This window comes from Pseudochaenichthys georgianus, chromosome 6 (genome assembly GCF_902827115.2).
Source record: "Pseudochaenichthys georgianus chromosome 6, fPseGeo1.2, whole genome shotgun sequence".
NCBI classification, from domain to species: Eukaryota; Metazoa; Chordata; class Actinopteri; order Perciformes; family Channichthyidae; genus Pseudochaenichthys; species Pseudochaenichthys georgianus.
This window is the reverse complement of record NC_047508.1, coordinates 6,503,487-6,516,756: the sequence shown is the minus strand read 5'-3', so window position 1 is coordinate 6,516,756 and position 13,270 is coordinate 6,503,487.

Here is a 13,270-nt window from a genome sequence, read left to right as displayed (position 1 = left end):
GTACCTGCCTATCTCTAGTATCTGTATATCTGACCATTAGAATATGTTTTTTTTTTTAACACCGTAGTTTTACAAATTATAGAATAATTAATTACCAGTGTTTTCCAAGTTTGCTCGGCAGTTTGTTTCGTTAGCTAATGTTAGCTAAAGCTAGTGCTACTAGTTAGCTACACAATGGTTTTTTGCTTTTCTCCGGGTTGCAGCCACAGGTCTTCGCATGAAACGTGCTCGTTCTATCGTTTCCCGGCCAATGTTTTCCAAAGGAGAGTCTGGATTCGTGCCATCAGGTAAGCTGACGTTACATTTTTGTCCATGTCACGGTGAAATGTAAATGATGGATAGTGACTGTATCGCCGTTTTAGAGATGGCGCTGCTGAAAAGACCGCAACATAAGTAAAGATAATGAATACATCCTATTAAAACCTGTGTGGCTTATATGATAAGTCTAATTAGTACAAGCAGCATAACGTTTCACCATGTAACTAAAGATTGTAGTCAGGGAAATCAGTTTGACATATTGAACTAATAACAAATCACCTCTGGCTGGCAGAGAACTCTCTGCTCCATAGCTTCTCCTTGACGTAAAATCACATGTACATTTTACATTTATATTCAATTTAATATTCCATCCGTCACATACTTTTGTATATATAATAACTTGTATTTTCTTTTTATGCTGCTGCAACACAAACATTTCCCAAATTGGGATCAATAAAGTAATATATTATCTTAATTAAGAAATCTAACTATTATAATTAGTGTAGCAGCTGACACCTATTTTCAATATGGATTAATCTACCATTTATTTCTTATAGTTCAATTTTGATCTATACAAATGTCAAAATAGTGAAAATGTTCACGAGACTTATCAAAGTGCAAGGTTATATCTTTAGATGTTTTGTTTTAGCCTATGTACTGTATGTCTTAATGCTCTTATATGTGACGGTGTGACTTCCATGAAACTAATATTTTATATCTTCCAAACAGACGAGCTGACAGGAAGCCCAATGCCAGTTCCCGCATCTGCAGCTGTCATTTTCTTTTACAAAAGAAAAAAAGGCCTGTTTCCTTTAAAGAACAGAATGTAGAAGAGCATTATTTCCTACTGTCTGAGAGGGATAATTGATGGAATGGAGGAAGAAGCTGCGTGTCTAATGACTGAGGAGGAAGCACGTCCATCAACACAGGCGGCTGCTAATGAAGATCCTAAACCACTATCTGAGAATGCCGAGGAGCAAGCGACCACAGTAGAAGAAAAACTTCAATCTCAGCAAAGACACATAATGCAGCTAGAGATCCAGCTAGAGGAGTCCAAGGCAAAGCAGAGTTACTGCCGTGACAAGTATTCTGCCTCTCAGATGGAGACAGGATTGCCAGATAGACACATTCAGTGCTCTGTGTGAGTATGTTGCTCGTTTTGAGGGTTCCATTACATACCCAGACGGTTGGTTCCCCAAATCACTGAGTCTTGAAGACCAAGTTTTCATGACCCTCATGAAACTACATCATAATTACACACACCTTCATCTGGCTGCACTCTGTCACTGCGGTGAAAGCACTGTCAGAAATGTGATTGTAACATTTATAGAGGTTCTCCATAAATTACTTTTTAAGGACATAATGAGTACTGTTCCCAGCCGGGAGAAAAATAAAACCAGCTTGCCTTCTTCAGTTCGGCACATCCAAAACTGCAGAATGATAGTGGATTGTACGGACATCAAAATTGCTATCCCCAAGCAAATGGATATCCAGAAAGAGACCTACTCTGCTTACCGCGGCATGCACTCCTTCAAACTACTGCTGGGGGTAGCACCACACGCTGTGCTCACATACTGCAGCAAACTATACCCAGGATCAACAAGTGACAAAGAGATAGTACGGGATTCTGGTGTTCTTCAGCATTTCAAACCTGGAGATCTGATATTGGCTGACAAGGGATTCTTAATCCAGAACATTCTTCCTGAAGGAGTCACTGTTAACATTCCCCCATTCCTCTGTCATGGCCAGCCGACACACAGCGAAGCACCGGCTACAAAGCTTATCGCACAAAATAGGATTCACGTCGAGAGCAAATGCTCGTTTGAAAGAATTTAGGATCCTAAAGTTCATTCCATCTCACCTGAGGCACTTCGCAGATAAACTGGTGCAGGTATGTTGCGCACTAGTGAACTTCCAACGTCCTCTCATAAAAGAGGTGGCAGAAAAATAGTGTCTTTTCACATGTAAACACATATGTTTCATACACATCTTTTCAACTCTGTAAGCCCCCCTCCCCCCTCTCAATCAACTTCCTCTTGACTGACTTTTCTGTTTATTTTATTTTACTATATTTATTTGTTTGCCTGTCCTTGTTTCTCTACCCTCCCTCATAATGTAAGGCGTCTTTGAGTTGTAGAAAAGCGCTATATAAATAAAATGTATTATTATTATACTTTGTTTTACATTTTGAGTTAATCATTACACTCAAACTGTCTTTTCATTGGGTGCATTTTATTTTTTTTATTTAGATTCTGCTGTTTAATCAATCCAGAAACATGTTTCATACTTTGTTTTACATTTTGAGTTCATCATTAAACTCAAACAATGTCTTTAAACTGGGTGCATTTTATTTCTTTTATTTAGGTTCTGTTTAATACACATGTTAATTTGACTCAGATGTGCTGATAATATCTGGAAATATAAATCTTTAAACTGTCTTTTTACCTTGAAAAGTCTGTCCTCTCGGGTAGGCTCATGTTTGTTTTCTGTCTTTCTCTATCAAAAACGTTACTCCAAAGAATGCTTTGTGGTTTGGGATTCAGAGGCAGGCTTGAATCAAGAAACCACAATAGTTTTCTGCATGGACTGCCTTTTTTTATTAAGAAATATTATTTTGTAAATATGTTATTCTCTGTAGTCAGAAACCTAACACTCTAACAACCACAACATTGCAAAGGTGAGTAAATGTAAATTAAAAACTTCACAATTTCTTAAAATTACTATATTTGAAAATGAGATTAATGATCTTTTTCATCGAACATATGAACGACTCAAACAAGGATCGCAGCAGCTACAAGAAAGATCTTCAAAGGGGAACCACAACATCCTGAAGCTGAGTTTTCTCTAAAAAAAATATTTAATTTGAACAGCAGTGCTCTCTGAACTCAGAACAAGTCAATTAATATGCCTTTTTGTTTTTCTGTCTTTTTCAGAAAATAACCACAACAGTGACAAAGGTGATTATTCCGGCAGTGCCAGCTTTGGAAGCATGTGGGCCTTGACAAAGTCCTCAAGAGCCAACAGGTTAGGCTGCCAATTGTCATCTCGGGCTATCGGAATGATGACACTGTCTTTCGTAGTCCAGACCACAAAGTAGCAAGTCTCTCTTGCAGTGAGGTGAAGCTGACCTTGCACTTGGTGCCAGTAAGGATGCTCCTCACGCAGGCTGAATGTTTCTCCCTCCTTACTGACACAGAAGCCCTTGATTTGCAATGCTTCACTAATTGTCATTTCCCTGGCTCCGTAGGGACACCTTACCTCCAGCACAGCGGGAGACCCTACCAGACCATCTGGAGATGCCCCCAACACTCCTGATTGGGAGAGCCACAAACCTGACTCATGGACCTGCATCTGGGTTGCAGTGGTGAATGCCCTGACGCCCTCACATTCATTCATAGTCCCCCACTGTACAGACAAAACACCATCAAGGGCCTGTTGTTGCCCTAGCACCCTGGCACTAAGGGAAGCAGTCACACGTTTTGACCTCAGGACAGCTCCAAAGCTGCTGCCAGTCAACCTTCCTTTCCTGAACAAATGCCAGTTTGGGTTGGTTCGCTGACCAGTGTAGCCCCCTGAATTGCCCTCTGTTGCTCCTCAGACAATGCCATGCTTGCCACAATTGCCTCAGGTCCCTGATGCCCAACAGATTTGAGAATTTCAGGAACAGTAAGTGTTTCCAATCTGTAGTGTTCCTCTTGTGGCTCGGGGGAGAGAAGCCAAGAAATTCCCGAGAACCTGCCCCCGAGTCTGTCCCTCAGCCAGTCACGATCTTCGGAGGTGGGCTCTCTTGTCAGCGGGTTGAATGACTTATTGGTTGGAGGAAATAGCTCCTCCACTGAATGTGTACGTTTAGCTGCCTTTGGCTTCTTCCACTGACGGGGGGTGTCACGTCAGTGCAGCTGAAACTGTGGATGGCATTCACATTCTGTGGAGAGAATTCCCTCTTCTCCTGTAGATAGTGATACCTGTGGTGGTGGGATTGTTTTATTATTTAAAATATATTTACATTTGTAATACCTTCCCAATTATCCCTTTAATTGTTTATAGCCTATATTGTATGTTTATTTCATGGATATTTCTGTGTTTTCTGGTGTTTAATATTTGTAATAAAGATTTCATGTGACACATAAAATGGAATTGTTGATGGGAATTAATGTCACTAATGTGAATAAATTAACTCTAGGTTAACGGTACTCTTGCTATCACTACTCACCGACACTCTATAAACCTTGTCTCTCATGCTAGACCTGACAACACCGGTAAGCACACCTTCATCTAGGCTGCACTGCTGTACGTGTCCTGACTTGTAGTGGTTCTCTCCTCTATCTACACTCTTCTTGTCATCTTTGTAAAACGATATCAGACTGGTAATTGACACAGCCATGACTTCTAGTGAAATTCAGTGTGGCTAAAATGAAAAGCTTTTGTTAAAATATGCAAGCGCGCGAAAGTCAGTTGAAACGATCTAAAGTTGGCGTGACGTTGAAGTCGTGCGACCCTGCTGCTGTACTAGCTTGTAGTTCGTTTATAGCATAACGTTAGCATTTTGCTTCTGGTGACTAGATTTATGATTCAAAAATTATAAAAGTAGCATAGACATGTGGATATTATCCGGCTGAACAAAACGTGATCCGTCTCTTAAATGTGTGTCAACCACAGACCTTATTTCGAGCTATTTTCCAAAATCCTATGGAGAAATTGCATTGCGTTTTTGACGAAGGAACCGGAAAGAGTTTCCATCCGGGTTTTAGGACGCGTCACTGCGGTTCTCTATGCACTTTCACTATCCGACGTGTTTATGATGCGCCAGCGGACGTCATGAATGTGCGTCTGCTGCTGTGGGGAAACTGGAAACTACAGTTTTCTATAGCGGACTACAACATGGATGTTCAATAAGAACGAGGGACTACTGTAAACTCATCTCGAGACTCTGCACCGTGCTCTGATGCTGCTGCTTTGCTTTATGAACGTGGACAACAGAGAAACATATTCTTCAGGACCAAAGTTGGAATTGAAATAAAAAAGGAAAGTGAAACTTCTGCTCGTCTCCCTCTCCCTCCGGTACACATTAATACAAATGATCCCAATACGTATGATTGTATGAACTATGAAAATATCTTAAAATCAATACAAATGTATTTATTATAAACGTTAGTCCTTAACATCTCTCACTGTGTATATCACCATTCAAACATCTTTTGATAAGTTGAACAAACTCCACACAGCTCAGTGAAGACTGTGAGATGTTGACTTTATTTGATCATTTCAGTAAAAACTAACGTTCATATTTCTCTTTTTGATTATAATACTGATGAGCGTTCAAAACAAAGCACTTTGCCAACTTACCACATACGTTTTAAAATGCTTAATAAGCACCGTAACGTTCATGATATAATTTCTCGGTCATAATCGTTTGTTGACTGTTGTGTGACGGCAAATGCTGCGGCTGCAAGGCATTGTGGGGCAGCATTTTCTCCTCTCCTTTCGGTAAGGGAGGTCCAGTGGTTCCTAAGCTAAAGGAGGTTATAAAGGAAGTTTGAAACCTCCTTTCCTTTCATTTAGAGAATTGGAACGGCACTTAACATGGCTGCCACTGACGTACTTCCGGGTCATTTCACTTGGTTAGGAAGGTTCCTAATCTAAATGGACTATTGGAACGCAACCTAAGTGAATGGTGACAGTAAAAACTACACTGCGCATGCTCAGAGTAAAAATAATGACCATAGGGGCACTGAGCTGCCATCCCCACCATACGTCATTTCACATAATTCAGAGCTGATTGGCTGTAAGTACGTGTGCCTTGAAAAGTGTGGTGTGTGAAGAGGAGACGAGAGACGCGTCCAAAAACCCGGAAGTAAGCTGCGTATGGGTTCCCTCCACAAAAAACCAATGAGATTTCTCCATAGGATTTTAGAAAATAGCTCAAAATAAGATCTGTGGGAAACGTACCTGTTAGATAAATGCACGTTTTGTTCAGCCGGATAATATCCACATGTCTACCCTACTTTTATAATTTTCGAATCATAAATCTATCGATTAGATTTATGATAGACTTTTTATTAACGCATGTGTATTTTTTTTCCTTGGCCGTCCCGTAGTTTCAGAGCGCATCGAGTTTAAAATACCATCTACAAGCTGATGCTGACAGCCCCGCTCCTGCCGCCCGCTTGTGGCAGACCACACTGACGGAGCGTCCACACTACAGCTCCAAAAATAGCTTGGAGCTGGGCGTGTCTGGAGCTTGGGGATTTTATTCAAGCAACACGGCCAACAACCAATCACATGAATCTCCCGCCCCCAACATACAAAGCAAAAACCCCCGGGGATTGTATGGGAGCAATATATATATAAACTCCCCAAACAGGCGAAAACCTACCAGTTTCCCCCACTGTCTCTGCCACCTCCCTCCATGCCTGGTTCCTCCGGTTTGTATCCCGGTAGGTGGAGAGGGTCTGGTCATACAAAACCGGGTGATTCGCTACGGCGATAGTTAGTTTCTCCTCCGACTTTTTTTGAAATATAGAAATGAACGGCGGGATATCTCTCCCAGCTTAGACGCGGTTTGATTGGCTACAGCTTCAGCTGTCAGATTTTGGGAAACGGGATTTGATTGGCTGGCGCTGGCTACTCCGGCGTCCAGGCGACCAGAAGTTGAACAATGTTCAACTTCTGGTCGCCTGGGACGCCTGAGACGCCTCGCTCTGCTACCCACAATTCAGTTCGGCGAAAAAGCGCGGCTACGTGACGTCACCCCATTGAAAGTGAATGGGCTGCTTGGAGCTTTCGACGCTGTCGACGCTGTAGTGTAGACGGGCCGTTACACGCTCACCGGCAGGCACCGACTGGCCATCGGGAGGACCGGGAGGGTGTGTGTATGTGTGGCCCGAGCGAGAGAGAGACCCTACGTGCATTGTTGTTGTTAGCATCTGCGCTAACGGATATAAGGAGCTGTTTAAATGAAAACAGAGGAGCGACATTTCGCCACAACTGCGCCGAGCACTTGACTTTATGCAGGCAGCCAGACAGTGGGACATTGTACGAACAGTCAGCACACTCAGCACGGATAGTGCGCAACATGATTGCAGCGTCCAGGCAGCTCCGGTTCGAGCATATGCCTTGAGTTGCAAAACTGGCAAACTTCTTGCCTTTTTCAAAAGCCTCGTCGATAGGTAAAAGCCCTGGTGCCTTTGCAGCTGGCTTTGGATTTGCCGCTAGTTTAGCAGCGCAGGCGTCTTCGTACGCTTTTAACACACCATCGTAGCGATGGAGATGTTTCAGGTGACTGATCAGGTTCGAAGTATTGTAGCTCGTTGCCTTTTTCCCTCCTCGTGGAACTTCTGCATTACAACTTTCCAACTCTGAAACTTTGAAATAGTCCCATACCACCGACGACATGTTTGTTTACTGTCCTGGCTTCACGGCCGCCCACCATTTACGTCACAGTCAGGCATGAGTTAGGGAGCCCTGGATTTGTGAAGAACTCCCCTCTTCCTAAACCACTAATACCACAGTACTGGCAAAACGGGAGGAGCCGAGTGAAAAACAAGCGCCCCTCATCCCAATCCACCCACACCGCAGGATTTTTTATTTATTTTTTACCCAAAAAATATATTGTATATTATCGGGGCTATTAATACTTGTATCGGGTTTATCGGGATGACGTCATAAGTCCTATTATCGGACCGATAATTATCGGGCCGATAATTATCGTGCATCCCTAGTTGTTGGTATTGCATTTGAATTGTAGTATCATTATAGAGCAAGTCAGGAAGAAAGATAGGTCGTTCTGGCTCGGGAAACACTTCGAAATGTGGAGAAGTTGTGAACAAAAAGACAATTATCAGTAATATAAAAACAGTTCAATACTTCAAGGAATAGGTAGCCCAGTGGGTAGAGCCGGCGGCCCGAATGCGGCGATGTCCTCCGTGCAGCTGGTTCAAAGCCCGGAATGGATGTATTTTAATCACTGATAAAAGGCCCTCTCCTCCCAAAAAAATGTCCAGCACTCTCTAGTCCAGGGGTACTCAAATACAAATCTTAAAGGTCCAAAATAAATGTTTCAATAAGACAAAGGTCCGTTTATTACGGTCATTCAAACTTTTAAACAATTGCAACAAGATTCTTAACACGAGGTTGCAAAAACAAAAATATACTGTATGCAGCAGTTTTCAGTTGTTGTGTCTGTGCTTGACCCCTCAGAGTCGCAGAGTAAGAGCTGCACAGTTATGAATAAAGGCAGCTGCACCCTCTTTCATTCAGCATTCCCATTATTGCTTTATAAATGTCTTCCCTCCTTGTGTGTCTACTGAGGTTCACACATCTTCAACAAACTCCCCCTTTGCCTCTTCATAAAAACTCACAAACACCAGCAAATGAGCATTGTCAGTGGTGTCAGTGGACTCACCCACAGCTAAGGAAATGCACTGTGCATTTTGTTATTCCATCACAAAGCTGATGAATCAAATCATCAGCCAGTATTTATATTCTTCTGGTTGCTATGGAATCTGAGAGGGGGATTTGCTTGACCTGTTATTTCCTCTTTGTGTTTGCCTTCAACATGGTCTCCATCACTTCAGTCATGCCTTCTTTTATACTTCAGTTATTATCCAGTGGAATGTCCTTACCTACTGGCCTAGTTAAATCAAAGTGGTTACTTTCTGTTGGCTGGGCAGTGAAGTTTTACACACCGTCTTATTTGACTTTCTGAGGACTTAAAACTGTTTTTTGGGGGCAGACCCCCTCAAAGAAAAAAAAATATTTACACACGTAAGGTCATCATCTTAATAGTTTTGTATGCTCATCCGTGAGCAGAGCATCAAGTTGACGTGTATTACAGCTGAATGCGGCGATTACCATCTTGTTCAGCAAAACGCCTCACAAACGTATTAAGATCAACAGCTTTAGTGCGTTTTGATTCAATGCTGAGTACAGCCACACTGACAGTCTCTTCTCTGTCAGTGTAGACCGCAAATACCTCATTCCTTCAGTACTTAGGTCCGAATGCTTCTCGTTTTGCGCCGTCCCGTTCAAATGAAATCGCCGCCAATAGCCGCGTTCACACTGCGGTACTTTTCCCACAAAGGTTCATGCGAACTTAGTTCATGCGAACTCTTTAGTTCGCATGAACTAAGTACAGATTGCGTTCACACCAGAAAAAGTCCCTGGAGGTGGATTAGGCAAATGAAGCCGCTGACGTCACTTCTTCTTCTTCTGCTTTGGGTTTACTGGCAGGCCGCAACCCACTTCACGGCGTATACTGCCGCCCAAAGTCCCCGGCCGGAAGTCCCCGGAGTTGGGGACTGGCTTCAGTAGAAGCTGCTGGGAGTCCCAGCAGCTTCTACTGAAGCCTTCCGAGTAAATCGCCAGAACGCCGACACCTCCTCATCTCCACCGCTCCCATGTTTTATTTTGTGTTGCCATAAGTTAGTCTCTCTGCATTTCTGCGCTGGGCTAATGCTAATGCTAATAATGCTAATGCGAGGATAATAAAATGGCGGCTTCACAAAACTTTTTGGGAGTTTTACGGGGCGTGGTTTGCAATTCGCCCAGCCAATCAGGAATATAGCTCTTTTCTCAAAAAAGAGCCGCTCGAAAGTCCCTGCTTTCTAGCAGGGACTTTCGAGGGGGTAAAAAGGTTCGCATGAACTACTTTTAGTACCGGCTCTTTTTGGTGTGAACGCGATCATGAACTAAGTTCGCATGAACCTTTGTGGGAAAAGTACCGCAGTGTGAACGCGGCTATTCATATGTCCACCACGCTCGCGCCAGGACCGGGGGAGGGGTTACATGACGTGCATCTTGTGCTGCATTCACTTGCACTCGGACATTAGAGACTTTCTCTCATAAATGTCCGATAAGCCACAACTTTTCTTTCAAAACAAAGCTGCCAACTGAGGTGGCTTTTTTTTTTAAACTCTCGCTCTGACTCAGACAGGTTGAAAGAGACGAGACACACATTTCTCCCACCCGCATTCCACGAAGACCTGCCCTACTGTGCCTCTGATTCGCAGATTGTTGGGAAAAAACGCTGACGGGATGCTGAATGTGATTGGACCAATGCGTTGACAGACACACACAGACAGTGGAAGAGGATATGCAGCAGAGCGCTGTTTTGCAGTCTATGGACATAGCGGGTCATTTTGACTCGTTGCGTTGTGGCGATGTCTCGCAGATAACACAGATAATACAGATAATACATTATGAAAAGTATAATTTGCTCAGAGTCCAGAGACAGTTGTGGTTCGGTCCGGATCCGGACCGGAGTACGGACTTTGAGGATGCCTGCTCTAGTCTCTTCTCAATAACCCAATATCCACAATTATCAATCTTTAATTGCAAATAGAACATGATATTCAGTCTGTGTGTGCATCGAATATTTTTCAAGGCAAAGATACGTTAAACCCACTGCAGCCTTGCACTTCGCCAGGAGAGGTCGCTGTAACTGAAGCTTCGAGAAATGAACCTATTTCCGACACAATTGTCCAAGTGGTTCAACCCTCCCGATTTTCGCGGGAGACTCCCGATTTCATAGCCCTCTCCCGGTTTCCTCCCGGGGTCATATTTCTCCCGTATTTCTCCCGATTTCTGACAAAATCAGATTTACTCACGACTGTTTCCACTCGGACTTTAATACAGCTACACCATTGTTTGGTTTCCATGGTAGCGCATCTCTTTAGTAGCGCCGCCAGCGCGCGCAACTGAAACCCTGAGGGGGTGAGGGAGATATATAGTCACAGAACAAGAATCGGCAACTCGACCCTCTGCTCACTCCTTTTCCTGTCAAATACAGGTCCAGCCCACACAAGGTGCTACAGGCCGCAAGGCAGTGCACTTACAACTACAATAAGCATGTTAATGTTAATCTAACAGCTCCGGCGATCTAGCACGACCCCCCTCCACGGTGGTTTTGAAATGCTCCCGATTTATGAGGTCTCAAGGTTGGCAAGTAAGGGTTCGATGCTTCATTCAAAGCTTCATTTTGCCATCACTAGTTATTTGTGAATATACTACGTTTTGCCCTGTCGACCAACGTAGCTATTACACGTTTTTTTGTGAGACTGTGTAGAATAAACCCAAGTTATACCATGTTCAAAGGGTTCTTGACCACATTCCTAAAATCAAGCTTGAGTTTTCTAAAGAAAGAACAAGCACGTATCTCTTCCCCATGTTCAGTGTTTCTGCTTTCAGAATTTGGTCCATGTAGCCAAAGGTTCAGTACCATTGACGCAGCAGAAAGAGTCCTTGTGAGCCCGGTTAAAGGTTCAGAAAGTACTGACTCTGATGGTCCATGCTTCAACACCACGGACAGAGCAAAGCTATTTCCATTCAAAGGCATAAAGCTGCTCCCTACATAACAAACACTTTTGTTCCATAGTTTTTGTCATAAATTAGGATAACAATTTGTTTTGACCTAGACATAAACAGTAAATGATCTGCATGTTGATATAAACTGAGTGTATGAGTTCCACCTGGTTAAGGTGCTGCCGTGCTTCCTCCTTCATGAAGGCTCCAATGTTGAGTGTTAGATACTGTTGAGTCATTTGAGAGGCTGCAGTTTGTGGTGCTGGTAAATATGATTTTGTTATAGTTACAGCTGTTTCAGTGTCCACTCCAACAAGGGGAGACCATACTAAGAACATGAATGAATGTGACTGCAGCAGGAGCTGGTTCGGCATACTGCTCTTGCGGAGACAAAAAAAAGCACAGTGAGAAATAAAATATTCAAAGTTAATACCAAATGTGCATATTCTTTTTTACCATCCTTTTTTGATTTTGTTTTCCAGTGCAGATTTCAGAATATTGCAATAAATAAGATCTGTGGCAAACACATGTTTATGATACTTAATGACATATTTTATGTCGGAAAACAAAACATAGAAATCTCGTAAACTTGTATTTTGATGCACCCTTCACATTTGCAGAGTTAGTGAATCCTGCAACAGCTTTCTCCTTCTCTACCAGGACTGAAAAACATCATCCTGATAACATTGTGGCAGACGAAAATGAAACAATGTGTCATGGAGCTTTAGAATTCCCTGGACACCACGCTGTCTGGCCGTGATACTTAAAATCCTGTTATTTGGCTCCTCTGGCACATCTCTGAAAATCAAACTCATTACTCATCTTAACACACAATTAAAAGCTCTTGAGATGAGGCAAATCACAAGGTCTAGTAGTGGTGAAAATGTGTGTGTGTGTACACTGATCTTTATTTTGTGCAGCTTGAATTGTTTTTGGTGTAATATATTTACACCATGCTTACTTTTCTTTTTAACATCCAGATCAGTATCAAAGCTTACTTCAATCTGATCATTTGCAAGATGATAAATCAAAGTTCCTGATTGGTCACACAGTTTTGTAAATGAGGCGTTTAAAGACCCGGTTGAACCTGTTTCCCGCAATTGATACAGCAGCTTTTCAGATCTGCTAATAACCAAATACATAACAACTAGAGAAATATCTCGAGTGACTTTTCAAAACTGGTCCAACTTTCAAGTTTGTGTTTTCATGTAGAAAGTGGATTGAGAAATGTACCCCGATTTTCAGGACTCGTGACTCGACTCGCGCACTGATGGAATAAAAGTCATTCAGTACAGTGATGGTTTAGTTAGGACAGTGGAATGTGAATGTCTTATAAGGTTTCTGTGGATTTGGGAACCACTAAATAAACTGAAATAAGCCTGAAATGGTGACAGTGGGTCATTGTGTAGTGTGACGAAGGTAACTTCATCACTGTGGACTGACGGCTTCGGGTCTTGTAATATTGCACTTTTTGAAACAATTTCCTTTGCAGAGATAAAGTCACTCAGCACTTTAGTGAACAGTTTATTAGCGTGATTGCACAGTACAGTTTGGCATTGCATATTTGCACATTTTATATAATTTATACTAATTATTGAGGTAGTATTTATTAACTGATTAAACCGTATTGATTGGAATGTTGTCTGGCAGGTGCTGGTCGGGTCCTCGGCTCCGCCTGAAAAGATAGGGGAGTTAGCGAGAGCGCCGAAAG